Source organism: Cydia strobilella, chromosome 1 (genome assembly GCF_947568885.1).
Source record: "Cydia strobilella chromosome 1, ilCydStro3.1, whole genome shotgun sequence".
Lineage (NCBI taxonomy): Eukaryota > Metazoa > Arthropoda > Insecta > Lepidoptera > Tortricidae > Cydia > Cydia strobilella.
The window spans coordinates 31,180,508-31,199,044 of record NC_086041.1 but is presented as its reverse complement, the minus strand read 5'-3'; positions in this window follow the sequence as shown (position 1 = coordinate 31,199,044).

The window sequence follows — 18,537 nt, the reverse complement described above, 5'->3', positions numbered from 1 at the left end:
TTTTAGTTAATTTTAATGTAAATTGATGTATGTTTAAAGACTTTGGTTTCTTCTCAATATACAATTTGTTTTTTTAATAAATATTATACAATAGTTATATAAGTAAATAACAAAAAGCCAATTATAGGTTCCCACCAATACTAGCAATTTAGTGATATAGATTAAAAAGATTTATTAGTAAAGAATAATACCGAAACTAAATTACGGAAATGGCATATCGCTCGCATCGTTCATCTATGAAAATGTCCAAGCGTAGCCTGGCGCCAGGTGAGCTTGTGAACCGATCCGTTCAGATAGCACGAATGATCGGCATACGCTTAAATTGCTTTTATAATTTCAGTAGCTTTTAGCTTTTATAATGTCAGCTTCGCTGGCTCAACCTCGTACATTTTTTAAAGCAAAATGTGAGACGCAAATACACATTGGACAGTCGCCATCAAATATATCGGAGCGTCCAAGGCGCTCACAAATATCTGAACACGCCTCTATTGCCAAGGCGTTAGAGTGCCTGTTCAGATATTTTGAGCACCTCGGCCGCTCCGACATATCTGATGGCGACTGGACAAAGATCTTTGACATGTGGAATACCACCCTTAGGACAAACGTTATTTGAACGTCGTTCAGAAACCGTCATTTCAACTTCTTGCTGCGTATCTCTTTATTTAAAGTAATAAAATATATTTTTTTTAAACACTGTTATTACTTTAATCATCAATAAAATTGATTACGAATCAACCTTAAATTGATTAAATGGTCCTTAACTAAAACATTACACAAAAAATTGTGTATCGGGACTTTTGTTTATCACCTGTGTTTTTTTTCTCAGTTGATTCCTTCGAATATCCCCGTTTCAACGCCGTATCGATTAGTGTAAGTATAATTTATTTGACACAAGCATATTATTATATAGTTAGTACCTTAAAACCTCCCAACTATAGTCCAGAAGATCCCAATTAAGGTCTAACACTAACTCAAATAATAAGGCAAAACATTTTCCGGAAAGGAAAAATAAACGCAGGCAACGCCAAAAATAAGATTGGTATTGATAATTAAACGTTTGAACTTGTGGACACTGCGTGGTTTTACGGAGTATGAGAACAGGTCTGACATCAAGATAGATTGATGCCACTGTAAAAAAGTCATCACGTGAATTGCAATTTAGCTTCAATAGTTCGGTTACGGCCGAGCTCCGGCGCTCGTTACGGTCCACAAATTGCCGCACTAATATGATTACTCCTTCGTACTGCGGGGTTAGTTAAAAAGCTATTGTGCCCAGTGCACACGATAAACTTAGCAGATGCCTAAGAAACAGGTAACTTTCGACAAGAATATAAGCTTAAGACTATGTAACAACAGGCGATCTTATCGCTAAAAAGCGATCTCTTCCAGACACCTTTGGGTAGCAGGAAAGTACTTACAACTTTGAACTTTGAATTAAGTGATATACTTAAATAAAGAATACATAGTGCAACATCTGTGCCTGAAACTGACAGATGACCACGACTTTCTGCCAAATAGTATTAATGACTGAAAAGAAGAAGAAGAAATAATGTTGTTAGTTTCTGAACTGCAAGTTAGATGGCGCTGTTCCATGAATGATAAAAATCTGAATCCCTATCAAGATAATTTTCAGAATATGGCACCGGGCTGATTTACCGTTTCAGTTGAGTTAGTTGTGAACGTTTTAGTGACCAGTATAAGCATGAATTAAGTACCTAGTTGAGCTCCAGTCTTTCACCGCAAGATGATTCTATGTAATTCGTAGAACGCAGTCTATGTAATTTCCCGTCCTTAATATTTCAAAGGGATGATAGGAAAGGATCAGATTTCGGAAAACAAAATAACCATTTTGTCTATCGCTGGAATTTAAAATGGATAGTTCGAAAATCGGTTTTCTAGAACTCATACTGAAAAAATAAACAAACTATAGACTCGAAATTGGTCCCATGCTCTACCCTACGACGCAAAACAGCTGTAAGAGCCTTTGAAAAACCAATTTGAATATAGAATTTGTTACGTGAGGATACGGTAAACAATTAATTGAGATTTCCAATAGCTTTTACGTCTGTCATGCATAGTGTGGTAGCGCCTGGTGGGGAATGGAAGCGTTGTGTCAAGTATATTTTCACTTATTGCACGGATGCAGCCATGCAAAATAGAGTCGGTTATTGTAATACCCTTTGTATACCCATTTTCATAACAGTTTTCAGAAAATATGTTGTATTTAAAACTAATCGCCATTTAGCTAATAGGAGTACATTCATATACACCAGGCTTACTAGGCTAGCGGTGTGGAAAATGAACACTTTTATTGCAATGCACAAATGCACGATTTTATGATCAGCGTCTAAGTAGTATTTATGAAAATTACCTTTACAATAAACCGTACCTTTATAGTTTACAGTACTGTACTCAACTTGAAATTAAAATATTAATATTTGTTTATATAAATAGTACTGATTGCATGTTAGTCCAGGGCGCGAAAATTGGTTTGTCAGAATATTATAAATAAATGTGTATTATTAAATATGTTAAGAACGGGTCACACGGGTATTTTAAATCGAAAAACGCTCGACATGTTTCACTCCGTACCGAGAAGTGTCATCAGGAGCTTGCGTTGACCGGCACAGACTGCATGTGAAAATGCGTTACAAAACTGTAATTTTTTTGCGGACACATTTTTTTTCTTTTTAATCTATAGTCCTCGTGATTCTAAGAAGATATATACAACACAAAATTATGGATTTTCGAAAAAAAGTAAATGATACACTTTTAAGTGAAAATGAAAATGCATAATAAATAAACTATTTCCAATTTTCATCTAGCTTTGTTAAAATGTACTGCCCAACACCAACACCTAATTGGATATTCGATATCCAGATTTCGGACTGCAAACAATAGAAAGGTAAGGTACGACTATACTACACGAAAATGCTATTATTACTAAAACAAGAGCTAAATAGTAGTTTCAGCAACAGTCGTATAACTTTGTAGATTGCACATAGCCTACAGGAAGAACCAAATTATAAGTTTTATTTTATAATTTTTAACGTATCTTAATGTTCGAATCGGGCCGTAAGCTTAGTATATTAAGCTACGCTCATACATAGCACTCCATCGACAGCATAGTTTTCCTCGTAGCAGTGTAGGAAGTACCTATGCTTCGTGGTTGTGGGCGACGGTAATCGCTTACCATCTGGCGATTCGCCTGCTCGTTGGCCTCCTGTATCATAAAAAAAAACATTTTGCCTCAAAGAAAACGCAAATGCCTACCGTTTAGATACCTATACAAAAATACCATGGAGTGACCTTCAACGCGCCGCTACCCGCATCGCGCGCGGCGACAGAACGCTAGGGTTGCCGACGATTCTTTCAAACTTAGGTGTCTTAGGTAGTTATCTAACATTACCTACAAGCTATAAAACAATTTAATAGTACCTACGTAGCTTTTAACTATCGTAAAAATAATACCAGTAGGTGTAAGTACTTATATTGAGAATGTCTACTCATCCGTCGAAAGAGAAAAAAAAATGTATTTTTTATTTGTTTTGTTATTTCCGCATCCATCCACACTACAAGCTGTGTTATTTTTTCATGACGAAGACATTTCTTTGGCATAGCGCACGGTGACGTGCGTGCGTAAGCGCGTGTGGCAACCAACAAGCTGACTTTTGTACTGCCGGCGGGACGAGAGTCGTAGGCATAAATCCGAGCTCGCGCGGAGAGTTCCATAGGCGTGGCCTAGCCAAGATGACAATCGTACATCGACAAAAGCCAAACGAAAAAAGAAAGTATCAAAATTACAGCTGCTTATTCAATTCAATTCAATTATGTCGGCCTGTCAGTTAGAAAACAAAAATTTGACAGTTCCGAACAACTGACAGGCCGATATCGTCTGGCGGACTGATAGTCAGTGGGCCCCTTAAGTGAATGCGTCCTTTTATGAATGTCTTAAATCTGATGTAAATAGAACAAACGACAATGTATTCAACTTTATTTCGCGTTAAATCTGTGAACTTCGCTTTGACTACCAAATTAAACTACGCGAAAGCCTCGTCAAATCTGGTGTTTGCCCACCAAATGTAGTTACACGGGATCTTAGTTGCGTTGGGTGTTTTGATCTCCACTAAACGAAGTTAGATGGAGTTCTGTTATTTATTGCCCGCTCGGAAAATAAACCCAGCAAGTAAACGTTTCATCTGATATCGTGTCAGAAGTTGAGAAATATAGATTCATAGTCGGCTTATATGAGAGCGATTGGCAGGGATGATTAATATCTACTAGATTATATCGTAAAGTACAAAAAGTAAAATAAATAAAAATATTTTCATTGGCAAAAAGCAAGTACATAATATATAGGTGTTGAAGTACCTTACTTATGAGCTAGGTAAAAACCTGTTTTGCAGAAGTCAGTGTCCTCTCCTAGACTATAAATATAGGTATTCGTCGTTGATTAGAAAGTCACGAAACGTTGCCATTGCATTACGAAATCGTTTCTATAAAGACAAATGCATCAATAAAGCTAAGGATCCTTTTTTATACACAATTACAAATATCAGTATTAAGAGTATCTTACTCTTGGTGAAGTACTGAAGTATCTCTACAATGTTACAAATAAAATCCTTCATTCAAAAGACGTTAATACGTTGAAAATAAACATCACGCGTCAGCGACGAAAGAGACATCGGTTCCCTTTTGGGAACGAGCACTGTTTATACTACGAAACGGCATGCTCCTTTCTGTACTGCTCCTAAATTTATTTTTCATGAACAATCTTGGTATAAAATGCAGTCATTAAGCCCAGTTTTTTGCCTTCAGGATGTTAAGCGAAACCAATTCCGAATAAAATGATACCGTAAAATCTGGTAACTTAGTCCTTTAGTCCACAACTTACAACTATGGTCCAAATTCAAGTTCCAGTAAAGTATGTAGGATTTTTCAAATTATGTTGAGTGTATAATATAGAAAGAGCATTAGTGTATCTAAGCTCATAAATGTAACGAGTATAAATCATATTAGCTAAATCTAGTGAAGTAAAATAAACGCCCAATTGCAGCACTTTTAACGTAGGGATTCCACTTATCAATTTTAGAGTACCTAAGTATTCAGTTCAGCATATTTCTATTTCTATAGTCTAATTATGTATCAGTATCACTCGCAAACATATATATGGATATCGACGAAGGATGTTGGACACGACTATGTTACACATGTATATAATATGAACTTATAAAAAAAAATGTTTTTGAAAGTCTTTATAGTCAAAGCGAGTTTTCCAGGTACTTAAAAATAACATTATATTTTTAGTATTGGCTTTCCGAAATTCCCGAAGAAAAAAAAGAGGAATAAAATAAGTTCCGATTTCCCGGAAACCCAAGTCCCGGTTACTCGTAGGTACCGCATAAAATGTATAGTGCCTACCTACGAGTATGAATAGATCTAAACGGAGTAAAGCAAAAAGTGGCAGACTAGTATATAAGCGACAATTTGAGAGGCAATTCCTTTTACAGAAGTTTCTTTACATTCTTCAATAAAATCAATACAATACGTCATATATATATACAATGAGACTAGTATTTTTAAGTGCATTACGAGTTAAATAAAAATGTCGAACCTAATTTATACACACTATAGCATTACCACATAACAGTGTGCGTGCGTGTTGGGTTTTTAGAAAAACGTAGCTCTTCGCTTTAACCTAGTTTCGGACGACGTCTAGTTTAAGTACCTACCTAAGTATATTAATTTCAAATAATAAGGTAGGTACCTATAAAATCAGTCGTACACAAACAATATTAAAACCATAGTACCTAAGCTATAATAACTCCTCCCGAACCGGTTTCATTGCCTTAACACGGTGACAAGATTGCGTCCAAATATTTAGTTTATTTTTACCTACCACCTATTCCTATTATCGCCAATGTTCATGACTTCCTGTTCCTGCTATCCTTCGTCTTCCACTACCCTTCTTTTCCGTCTCTAAAAAATGTAAAAATGACATAAAAATGACATTACTATTCCCAACATTTGCACTAGCATGTAAACATAATAAATATTATGGAGTTTCTTTTATTCAGATAGGCAATAAAGGCAGGCCACGTAAAGCGGTTACAGTAAATCCCGTTGTTCAAACACCGTCATTAGAATGACTTCCACGTTCATCACATTAATAATACAAAACGTTACGGGCAAACTTAAGGATATACTGCTAACTTAATCTTTACATATAGAAAATCCGCACACAACTAGGCTGGGATACTAATGGAAACGTCAGATGTGATTACAAAAGTCTTAGTTAATTTGACATCGTACCTGCGGTGTCTAATAAAATGCTTTGATGGAATAATGTCCTGTACAGCTCCTGGTGGTGTTAAAGTAAATATTACGGTGAATCACCAAGTCGACTATCATACGGAGATGAAATGTCGTATGTAGGTTAAAATGTCACGGCGGATATTTCGTTATGCGTCTGGAATAATACGGTGGCTGTATCGTGGATTCCACTTCAGTAAATAGATGTTTCACGCTGATTGCGTTGTTCGCATGAATTACTTAGAGGATAATTAATAAAGTAAATAAATCGATGGTTTTAATTACTACTGAATGATTGAGATAATATCTATCTCCTCCTGAACGTGTTGGGGAACATAGTCAGTTAATAATGAGAGAATTTTGGTATGCTTTTAGCAAGAATTTGCGCTTGTAGTTTTTTCAATCAAAAGCCGTTTTGCTGATGTGGCAATTCGTAAAAACGAAAAGGCAATTTTAAAAGATTTAGTGCTATTTTTGTAAACAATAATTTAACAATAATATTGGCGCAAAATAATAAACTTACTTAACCGGCCAAAGGTAACCAAGAAAAATCAGGGAAAACGAATTCTTTCAATAATGAATTGTAGCTGTACCAATGTTTCGTCATATTTTGTAAATGTAGTTTCCGAGAAATGATTTGCAATTTTATACACTACATATATCGCTGGTTTATAAAATATTTTCTTAAATTTACAAAATAAAAGTTTTTCTTCCGCTGCAAGGCAAAGACCCCATAAAAGAAGATTGTATAAAGTGTTTAAAAATGCTAATGCGCGACGATTCCGCCCGCTTTACATCGGTCGGATCGCGTCAATTTTAATTAGAGGGGAATCTTCCCAATCCTTTTGTCATTGGTTCTAAGATCCGAAACCATCAAACACGGTTTGGAGTACTCGGGGCGGGTACAAAAATACTTACCGCGACGAGTGTTCAACCACAGACACATGGGAGCCCGTAACTAAAAACTAATAATGGTAGGGACTTAATTTTATACGTAGGTAGCATGATGATATCTCTTGAATGTTTGAAAAATAAGCGACCTGATCATCGGCTATAAAAAATGGAAAATAGAAACTTATTTTGTAAGAGGACAAGAAATAGAGAACAAAACAATTACCTACAAGCATGGCATACAAAACACTAAAAATCGGAAATGAATTTATAAACACACTAAATAGTGCGAGTGCTGTGAGTATTGGTACGGCAATCTAGTATTTTTATTTTTCAAAAATGAGAAGTTTGTGTACCTACCAAACAGAACCCGACGTAGGTAAATGGTTAGTCAAGGGTCCTGTGTTGTCATTTGTGAAACAGAAACAATTATGTGCGCAAAGCCTTATTTACAAAACCCTACGCTCCACTAAGAAGGGGTCTGCTAAATTTTAATGCATATAAAATGAGCGAATTTAGCCGGTGATTTCAAATATCATTTCTTATGAGCTCACTCCCGCCCCGCACACATCCACGAAACGTAATGTTTCACAGGAATAACTTAATTCCAAGACGCGACTGTGTTGATACAATTAAGTGCTGCGTATGAATATTTCAAAATTATTACTTCATTAAAATATTTTAGTTGTTTTTTCTCGAAGATATAAATTATATTCTAATTACCTTCGTAAAAAATATACCCGAAACATCAACACATTTTTCCAAAAGGTTTTGGTGCTTTTATTTAAAACGAATTTTTAATTTATAGTCGAGGCTAATTTCATCACGAGTATTTATTTATAAAAGAAAGTGTACAAAGATAAAATAATTAGACCCCAGTATATAAACGAAAAAGGTCCCTGTAATTTAACCTTATTCAGATGTCTTGAAATAATTAAATTAAACTTGTGTATCTTTAATACAGCGCTTATACAGCTTTCGTTGGGAAATTAGGCCACTGTTCCACGGTCCCTCGAGAGTTTTGCAAATAAATACTACGGTCCTTGCGTAAACAAGATCCATGATTGCAGCAATATAGTTGTATTGTAGATATATATGTATGGGATAGTATTATATAATCTGTGGTATGGGACTTATGTAGCTCTTCAAGGGTAACTAATCTAATTGATTTACCTACTTACATGTAAATACCTATGATATTTAGGCACTTGCATTTTGTATCGAACGCGTATTTATTTTGAACGTGAACGTGTACCGGCCAAACCGGTCAGTAATTATTAAACTTTTGCGGTAATAATACTAGCGCTGTAGAGACGTACCTACATCATGTTTTTTACTATGCCCCAGTAACAGCAGCTTTTTTACTATGACTATTTTTATGTGTTTTCATTAGGCCGAAATATCAAACATTTAATCGAAACGGATTCTTACTTTGACTTCCGGTTCGAGCGCCATCTTGAATGTTAGCTTCGTGATTAATTCCTTTATTTTTTGCTCATTAATATTGTTTAAAGTGTAATATCGATAGCTTATTATACAGTAAACTAATGTGGTAGTGTGCACTGTGCAGTGAATGGAGAATTAATCCTGAAACGCGTTTACCCACTATTTTGGAGTCAACGGCCGGTAGTCCACTAGGTAACGCTTTACAAGAGCTAATAAAATCACCGTGCACTGTCTTGTACTAACCGTACCTAAAACCTTTGATACTGGCGAAATGGTCCCACTAAACTGAAGCCATAATTTTAATAGAATGATTGATTCTTACTTTTTTCTGTTTTGTTCGAGAAAACGAACGCAAAAAAAGGTTTTGAGTTAGTAGCACTGTCTACCGTGGTCAGTGGTCATCTTGAATGTACTTTAATAAATACGCTTTACGTATATCCAATGATTATACCCGATAATTAGGAAATTATTTTTGTAGTTATTTATAGCGTGCCCTGCGTAAAGCATTCGAAGCACCTCGGTCGAATATCTACCTTTTAACTTGTAAACAAATACTGAAACAATCCTGTTGTCTGAAATCCACTAATAATTAAACCTTGAACTTAATTTTTTGGCAGCAGTGGTGATTTTTGTATAAAGAAAAGTGCCAATGACTTTATTTTCAGTGCCAAGCATGGGGGTAATTTACCATTTACCATATGGGCAAAACAATTACTTAAATTCTTACAGGTGTGACAGTTATTTTGAATAATAATATTTATTAAGAGGTTTTATGGAATCAAAAATATTCCAAGTCTACATTGCTGAGTCTAAGTATTAGTTTTTAGATCATTGTTCTTAGCCAAGCTGAAGTTTTAGGAATAAATCATTGCGCAGACTGCAAAGTTGCAGGGAGCTAGTAGCAAATTTAGCTTTTGAACTAAAATTAATCGCCCGTTGAGAACAAACTAGTTTCTGTAATTGTTTCCTAGTCTTTGACCCTCCGTTTTGTCTCGACTATTGTAACTGTTTTGAATGTTTGATTAATTATAATTACTTTAATCGCCACCTATTATTATCGGCCGCCGCTTGTAGTCGGAATAACGTAAGAATAGATTTTTGACAATTATTTCTATATATAGTAGAGGAGACCGAGGTAGATTAACACAAAGTTAAGTTGACACAGCGCGCATCTGACATCATGACATCTCGCAAACTATAAATGCTAGTATTATGACTCCCAAAAAAATGCTCCTTTTTTCATTATAATCAACTCCATCATACATGGTTCAGCCCTCAGATGAGCAGTTGAGATTTTACAGCGGTTAGAGCTAAAATATTGCTAAAAGTAAGTTTCTCGATATTTTTCAAGGCCATTTCCTTATTAGTTTTGGCATTTTCTCGATTATTAAGCTTAGAAATAAATTAAAAGTGGAAAAATTCATTGTCTTGGGTGGTGGTTGGGTGGGTGGCTGCATTGGGTACGGTTTTGGTGGGTCAGATGGTAGAGCACTGTACTAGTGATCCAGCGGTCGTGAGTTCAAGTCCCACCCAATACAGTGAATTTTTCCACTTTTAATTTATTTCTAAGCTTTGTGTTTCACATTACCTCGGTATTAGGAGAGTTGAAACAGACTGGATTGATGCACAAAACAAATGTTTTTAAATAGTTGTAAGTACACTATGGTATTTGTTCTGGGTGGTAATAGGTTATGAAATTTGCTATAAGATGATAAAAGTTTCGTAAATCTAGCTTATAATACAACAGAGTTATGACTGAAAAAGAAAATTAGTTTCAACTCTCCTTGGTCTCCCTTAGTGTCCCGTCCCGGTGTTCCAAAAGGTCGTAAGTTCGAGTCTTGCCCGAAGCGGCCGAATGTCGTATAAAGGTACGAAACCCTCCTATATGCGTTGCCTGACCCGCACTAAGCCGGCTCAAAAAACTATATGTTTGTTATAGCCTGTAATAGCCAACCAAACAAAGTGAATGTAAATTAATTACAATTCCTAAAACCTAAATAAAACCTTTGGACATTGTCTCTAGTTAGTCTGCGGAGCCTCTATAATATTGACGACCGAACCTTTGCCTTGGCCCAATTAGGGGCGAGGGATGAGTACAAATTAAATTGTCGATTTCGTAAAACCGCCTTTGGGCTCTTGACCCTTTGCGCTGATTGCGGAATAGTTTTGTACATGTCCTCTTCAAGTGTAAGTAAATTACTTTACTTGTGAAATAATCGTTAGAACATACTACTACTTTCACTCATAAACAGAATAGGCAGAGTATAAATACCTAAACTTAGTCTAATATATTCCGAAAAAAAAAATATAGTCAAAAATTGGAGACTTCCTTACGACTACAATTTTTTGCGTGACTAAAGTCCCGGAAACATACTAAGTAAATAGTATTGTTATAAACAGGGGAATACATTGTGCATTCCTCTTTTTTGTCCAATACAATGAATAGGCGTAATTTTTTTTTGTAACTCTATAAATACATTTCTCAAATCTAAATACAAAATTATATATCTTCAATATGGTCCGAATCAGAATCATATTCAAAAGTATTATTATTTTCTTGTAGATATTATATTACTATTATTTTTATCATATTTTTAATGATAAAATATGTCGGTTTCTTTTGACGCTTAAAATCCACTTGTAAGTTGAAAACGATCTTTCGACATCTACAGACATAACATTACTATCATTTTAATCCGGAAAGTCACAGAATTGTTTTAATCCGGGAAGTCTCGAAAAAAAAAATGTTAATGCAAGGAAGTCTCCACTTCATGACTATGTTCTAATAAGTTTAGGTATTTATACTCTGCCCATTCCGATCACTGCTCATAAACGAGTAGGTAGGTAGTAATCTACCTTTTTTTTATACCACGTCGGTGGCAATCAAGCATACGCCCCGCCTGATGGTAAGCAGTTACCGTAGCCTATGGACGCCTGCAACTACCTACTCGTTTATGAGTGAAAGTTGAATAGACGTTCACTTAATGGGTAAAAACTGAATGTAGATTGTGAAAACCAACTAAAATAATTAAAAAAAAAATATTTTCTGATTTTAACCGATAAGGCTACCTGTTGTCTACCTCTAGTATACCGTTTTCTTTTAGGGAGATGTGCAATTAATATAAAATAGTATGTTATGTAAATAAGGTGCTAGGCTAAGGTGGAGATCCGAAAGATTAAACGTCTAATTCAAATTTTCAATTGATATGATAAACAAGTTTGGGAACAAATCAAAGTATTTTATTAAATATTTTGATTTGTGTTTTTTAAGTAGTCACACTACTATATATAAATTAAAAACTGTAATAGATATCATATATTACAGTTTTTAATTGATATGATACTTAAATGAAAATGTTAAAATTACATATTTACTTGCATAAACCCTTGCAAATTACGAGCTAAAATGTTCTCTTGGTATCAATTCTAAAAGACATTTTAACAGCAGAAAGCGCTCCGGAAATTCAAACACTTGTACTTACGTCCCTTTGATAAAAGCAAAGGCACTAGTTACAGAGCCAGAGCACGAGAATATACGCAAAAGTAGCATAAAACACGTTTTCAAAATTTCACCTGCCATTTCCCTTCATACGGAAAGCATAGACTTGGATTGAAGCTGGTTAATTCGCAGCACGGCAAAATGGAAAAAAGAAATACAAAAGTATAAGCCTACCAATTTTGCAACTACATCAATGTGTGAAGAAAGAGAATCTTACTGCCTTGCAATAAGGCATTAGTGGTATGAATATAGTAGCTTGGTAGTCGAGCTCGTGAGCTTCATTTGGGCAAAGGGAGGTCAAACACTTAAACTCCGGAGATACAAGATTGCAGGCAAGTAGAAGCAAACGAAGCAAGGCTTCTGAATCGCTCGTGTGTATGGAGACTTTTGAGGGTGGTCTTCGGGGTGCATTAATAAATCTTGCGGTGTTTACATGTCTGTTATTAAAGTTTAAAGAGTAACCAAAATTTTATCATTAGTAATTTGTTTCCTAAATCCATTTAGGTAAATAAATTATCAATTACATAGAAATATGTAATGATAGTCATTATTAGAAATGTATGTACCTTAGGTTATGTGTTTGATGATATTATTTTATATCATTTGCACTAATAGCGAAATTAAAGAAAAATCATATATTTAAAATTACTAACCGGTTGATGAGATTAACTGTTTTTTTATCCGTAAATTAAATAAGGAGTTAATTAAATTTAATAATAAAAACCTACTACTTTTGATTACAGACAACTTAAAAATCTTTCCCATACAAATATCAACGAAGTAATTTTATTATTGAGTGAATGCCTTTGTTTTCCAAGATTCACGATATAACATCTGTGTTTGATGATCATGTTTGATGGACATGTGTTGTCTCATGTTTAACCTTTCGTATTTTTAGGACAGACTGCAAAATGCCATTTACAACAACAGCTCGACAGTTGTAATGAAGTTTTGACCTACCACAAAATAAAGGAATCATCGAAATCAATTCATCATTGGTGGTTACCGCGTAACCAACATAACATACCAAGTCGAATTGAGAACATCTTCGTTTTTATTTTGAAATTGGTTAAATAATTGTCATAATTCTAACAAATAAGTTTGCGAGCTATTGAATACTTGTTATTATGTTAATACTATGTTCTACTTTTCTTGTGTAGTCGTTTTTTTATTGACCAGTGCACACAAACATCAAGAGGCAGTCAATGAAAGGAACGGGAAATGGTGTGAAACTCGTCTGAGCTCCCCATCTCATTGTAAAACGTAGTATCCTTACATGATGTTGATATTCCTAAACCTACTTACATATACGGCGAACCAATATACTTACTGCTCTCTGACTGAGTAATATTACTACGATTTCCAAGTTAAATTTACACTGGTCAGTCTTACATGAGAGCCCGGTCAGCGACGGGAAAAACAGCCTAGGCAGATACAGCTTTTTACTTCTGCGATAGTAGAGCGTCGCGAACCAACGCATCATCTATTTCTAAAGGCGTGTGAATACTCGCAAATACACGCACCTTAGTGCGTTGAATCGACTGCGTACTTTATCCCGACAAACAGGGAATAGTGTGGAATAGTGAGGAATGGTGCCGCTATTCCTAAGCAAAGTAGCTTGCGTGAATGCGTATTCTGAACAGTGCACGGGGAGAATGTGATGACGCATGTGTAATTTTAGATAATATTTTGCAGACGAGTATCGTTGAAGCATTTTATTTATACTTATAGTTTGCCATATTGACTCACTTAAATATTGTTCTCAATTTTTAGTTTTAATTAAAATGAGTTTTGTTCATATATCTTCTGCAATTATTCATCATATTTAAAGTGTTTGACCGTTAATTTTCAGACGAAGGCATGTTAATTAATTAGTACATAAATTTTAAATGCAAATACATTTACTGAAGTAAAACCATAATATATGTTAAATATCTTCTCTAAGCCACGACAGAGATAAAAAATAGTAAGATAATGAACATAATAACTTCACTTGAACGCAGACTACTACTGTCGCGAATCCGGCACTAATGCTGACACAAGAGAGCCAGATTACTTACTGGAAAATCAGCACGTGTTTTAAAGTATTTCGTAGAAATACAATATACTAAAATGATATATTCATTGAAAATTCGACCGTTATCTTAAAGATCATATCATTAAAAATTTAGTTAAACTAGCTAGCTAGCTAGAATAGCTGATATTGATTTTGTCAGTAACGACCGATAATGATCCATATTTTGTCGAACATTAAATTATTATGCCAACTAGACTGATTGTGCTGCCATCGGCGTGTAAATTTGCCTCAATTTGAATCGGTTTACCACTGGAATCATTAAAAGCGCATTGATAATATTCGTTACATGAGTTTCTATAGTATAGAATCGTAAAGTAGGTGGGTAAACCTAGAATCATGAAATAAGCAATACCATGTAACACAAGTAATAGAAGAAGTCCGGAAACCGTAAATTTTTGGTTACATCACAAAATAATTACTTTAATTGTATTATAAACTTACTTGCATGCAGTGAGTAAATCAACCGCGAACTGAGACGCTGTATGTGGATAACAGTTTTCCAACGGCAAAGTTTGAAAATTTCCAAGTATCTTAAAAGCTGAGGATAGCCGAGCGTGTCTGATCGTCCAAAAGTGTAGATTGTATATAGTTACAAGTACCTATTAAGGGATGTCATATAGTTTAACTAGCGATCCGCCCCAGCTTTGCACGGGTTACACAAAACCTTAACAAATTATACACTTGAACCTTCCTCAAGAATCACTCCATTAATAGGTGAAAGCAGCATGAAAATCCGTTCAGTAGTTTTCGAGTTTATCGCGAACATACATACACACAGACAGACGCGGCGGGGGGACTTTGTTTCATAAGGTGTATACTTGCATTGCTTTCTATATTTTGTATTTGCAACGTCGGGTGCACGGAATATTCCCGTACTTATCGCATGACGTCTTCACTCCAATTATCCGGAGCCGCCTCCGCACACACTATCAAAGATAGTTGACATTGCGACGTCAAACGACGCTTCCGACACACGTCCTGGGGGCGCATTATTTGCGTCAATACCGTACAATGCTATTTTGTAATGTTTATTTATCATTAAGGCGATATTTAAGCTTTTAGCTGAGCTATTGGCTTAGTACCTAGTACGGTGTGCGGATTTCAGATTTCGTCGGTTGGAACCCCGGCTCAGAACAATGGGTTTCTTAAAATAAATTTCGTCTACCTAAAATTTTACATTTTTAACTGACTTCAAAAAAGGTTATCAATTCGACTGTATTTTTTTGTATGTATGTTACCTTAGAACTCCGTCATTTCCTCAACCCTGAACCGACTTGAAAATTATTATTTTTTGTTAGAAAGTATGTACATTCTAAGTTTCATTCATGTAGTTCTAAGTTGGTCCCTATTTTTGTCAAAACCTAGTTCTGATAATGGAATCCATGATGAATTGAGGGAGCTCCTCAAATCTTTATATTTAATTTTATCCTTTTTGAAGTCGGTTTTCTTTATTTTTATTAATTCATCTCTACAATCTTAATACAATACAATTTTTATTAATTTATCTTTTTTTATTAATGTGTACATCTCTGTACACAGTTATTCAATAAATATTATCTTATCTTATCTTAATTCAGATGCTCGTCAGTGAAGGAAATCAGACTGTGGAAAAATGTTACTTTCATTTCTGAGTTAAAAAATCGGATGGAATTCACTATCGTAAAAACCACTGCTTGCGTCAATTCTTGAGATAAAATTGATATAATGCAATTGGAAAAGCACTAATATGAAAAACTTCTCTTATTTGAAATATCTCCAATTATTCCCCATGGTTACCATACAGCCCGACGGTACTAAAACTGCGACCCAAAAAAACTTACCTACTGAACTATGTACAATATAAAGGCTCGGTGGCGTGATTTTAATGAAGAGCGTGTAAATTTTTTTGACAATCTTTTCATTGTTTTCTCGCGTTCCGCTCGCCGGCCAGCAATCTACAGGCTTATTGTCTAGAGTGCGGTTATATATTTTTTTAAATTAAGTAGGAAAGTATAAACGGTTTAGTTCCTTTTAGATGTCACGCGACGAGTTCGTGACATGATTAAATGTTTTATTTTTATTTTTTTATAATCGCTCTTAGCTATGTTTAACCATTTAATGTATATTTTAATTCATTCAAGGAAGTCCATTTTTGATACCTATACCTAACGGAATAATTGTTAAATGGATTGATATATTGAAACTTAGTCCATTTTTTAGTTTTTGTCGTGTTATTTGAAAACGGTCAATATTTTAGTAAAAGTGATATTGCAATATTATTGTTTATTTATTGAGATATCAAAAACATTTATAACCCATAAAATCGGTTAGATAATTTTCAGGTAAATGTTATTTTTGTAGAAAATGATATTTCACCTGCTTTGATTACGCACGAGTTGAGCCCCTTTGAGAGCCATAAAAACCGGTTTAACCGGTTATTTCTTATCAGTCGCTTGTAAGAAGTTGACCTGTGCACATCTCTCACAATTGGAATCACCTGGATAAAACGGACACCACAGAAACTGAAGCCAGCCAAGTCATTGTCTTGCTGAATCAAGGCCTTAAGCAGCGTGAAGTTGCTGAACAGCTGAATTGAAGTCAGTCTGCTGTCTGCAGACTAGAGTCTACCAAAAATTCACTCGGACTGGATCTAGCCGTCCCAGGTGCACATCGAGGTGAGGACCACTTTAATTGTTACGGCCAGTCTTCGTGATCGACACCGTACCGGCGTTGACATACAGCAGCAGCTGATGCAGGACCAAGAGCAACCAGTGAACTCTTGGACAATTCAGCGAAGACTTAAGGAAGCCAACCTTATCCCAAAAAAGACTAAAATACGGTAATTTAACCTAAACTCTTGGATAGTTTTGTATGTATATTTTACTCACAATCGAAGTGAAAAGCACTGTATAACTCAGGCATAAATGTCCATTTTTATCCTCGCTGCGCTCGGACCAATAAATTGCTTCGGGTGAAAGTGGATCACTTTATGCCCTTGTTGTACAATCTATTAGTTTATAGTTTTATTTCATGAATAACTATTTATCGCGGTAACCGAAGACAATACTATTAAAATCAAATTTTGACCTTCTAGAGCCGAAACAAAAACCTTGTGAGAGTCAAAGTCCCCCCCCCCCCCCCCCCGGCCACCCCTTACTCTTAGGAAATTCTCACTAAATCCAATTTTTAGCTGTATATTGAATCCATCGAATCCGCTGATTCTGCCTACAAAGCCCTCGCAAACGACGGATTTTTCTGAAAGACGACAAAATATTTCAGCTTTTCTCGTTCGTCGCAAAGGATTACGAAAACCGTCGTAAGGTTGGCATGATGAGACCAATGAGTGTACATAAGCACTTTTGTCGACCTTTTTTAACTTACGTAGAAGTGTTTTTTTTATTACGTACTTTATTTTATTTTTGTTGTTTTATTGTGAACTGACCAAGTGACCACTGATTGATCATAAATAGTCGCACCACATGGGAGGCTAGTCTAGTAACAACAGCCTTTAACACTGTATTTTGTAAATTAGGTAAACCTGGGGGCCTAGGCAAGATAACAATAAAAAAATAAACTAAAGAAAAAATTGAAAAATTTACCGCTTCGGGCAAGACTCGAACTTGCGACCTATTGGAAAACCGGTCCAATCGCTGTTTACCAACTAGGCTACCGAAGCTTACCCTTAGCACGCGAATTTTCCCATACCTTTTTTTTTGTTTACACGCCTTAAGCAGCTTACACCTTAAGTTCCTGTTTTTGTGAATTTTAGTACCGCTTCTTCTTCAGACGAATCTTCTTGATAAAAAAAAAGGTGACAATTGGCAAGCTCCAAATTAAAAGAGCAATTTTTCGATATAAGGGATGCTACGAAAAGTTTCCATAGGTAGGTAAATTATTTAAGTTTCGATTTTTTTTAAACGCGTTTTCTACAAACGATTGTTATCTTAGCTTAGGCCCTGTGAGCAGATTTCAAATTTAAGCCTTCACTTACGACAAAGTATTTTACCGTTTTAGAAGTCTTTATTTGTAAGCTTTAAGGGGCTACCTGAGGTTTTCATCGATTTTTGACAAGTTTTGAATCGTATCTCTTACTTTTGCACTACATATAGAATTATAAGACAAGCGGCTATCGGTTCTTCAATCTTTTATCTCCATTTTTGTCTACCGGATTGTGAAAAAAATGAATACTTATTTATTTATGATTGTTTTAAACATTGTCTAAAAAAACACTTTTTTCGTATCTCGATTGCTGTGAAAGATCTTACTTATACGAAATCTACATATTTGGGTTCGTCTTAGACGTCTCTAAAAATTTGTCTAAGGTTTTAGTTTT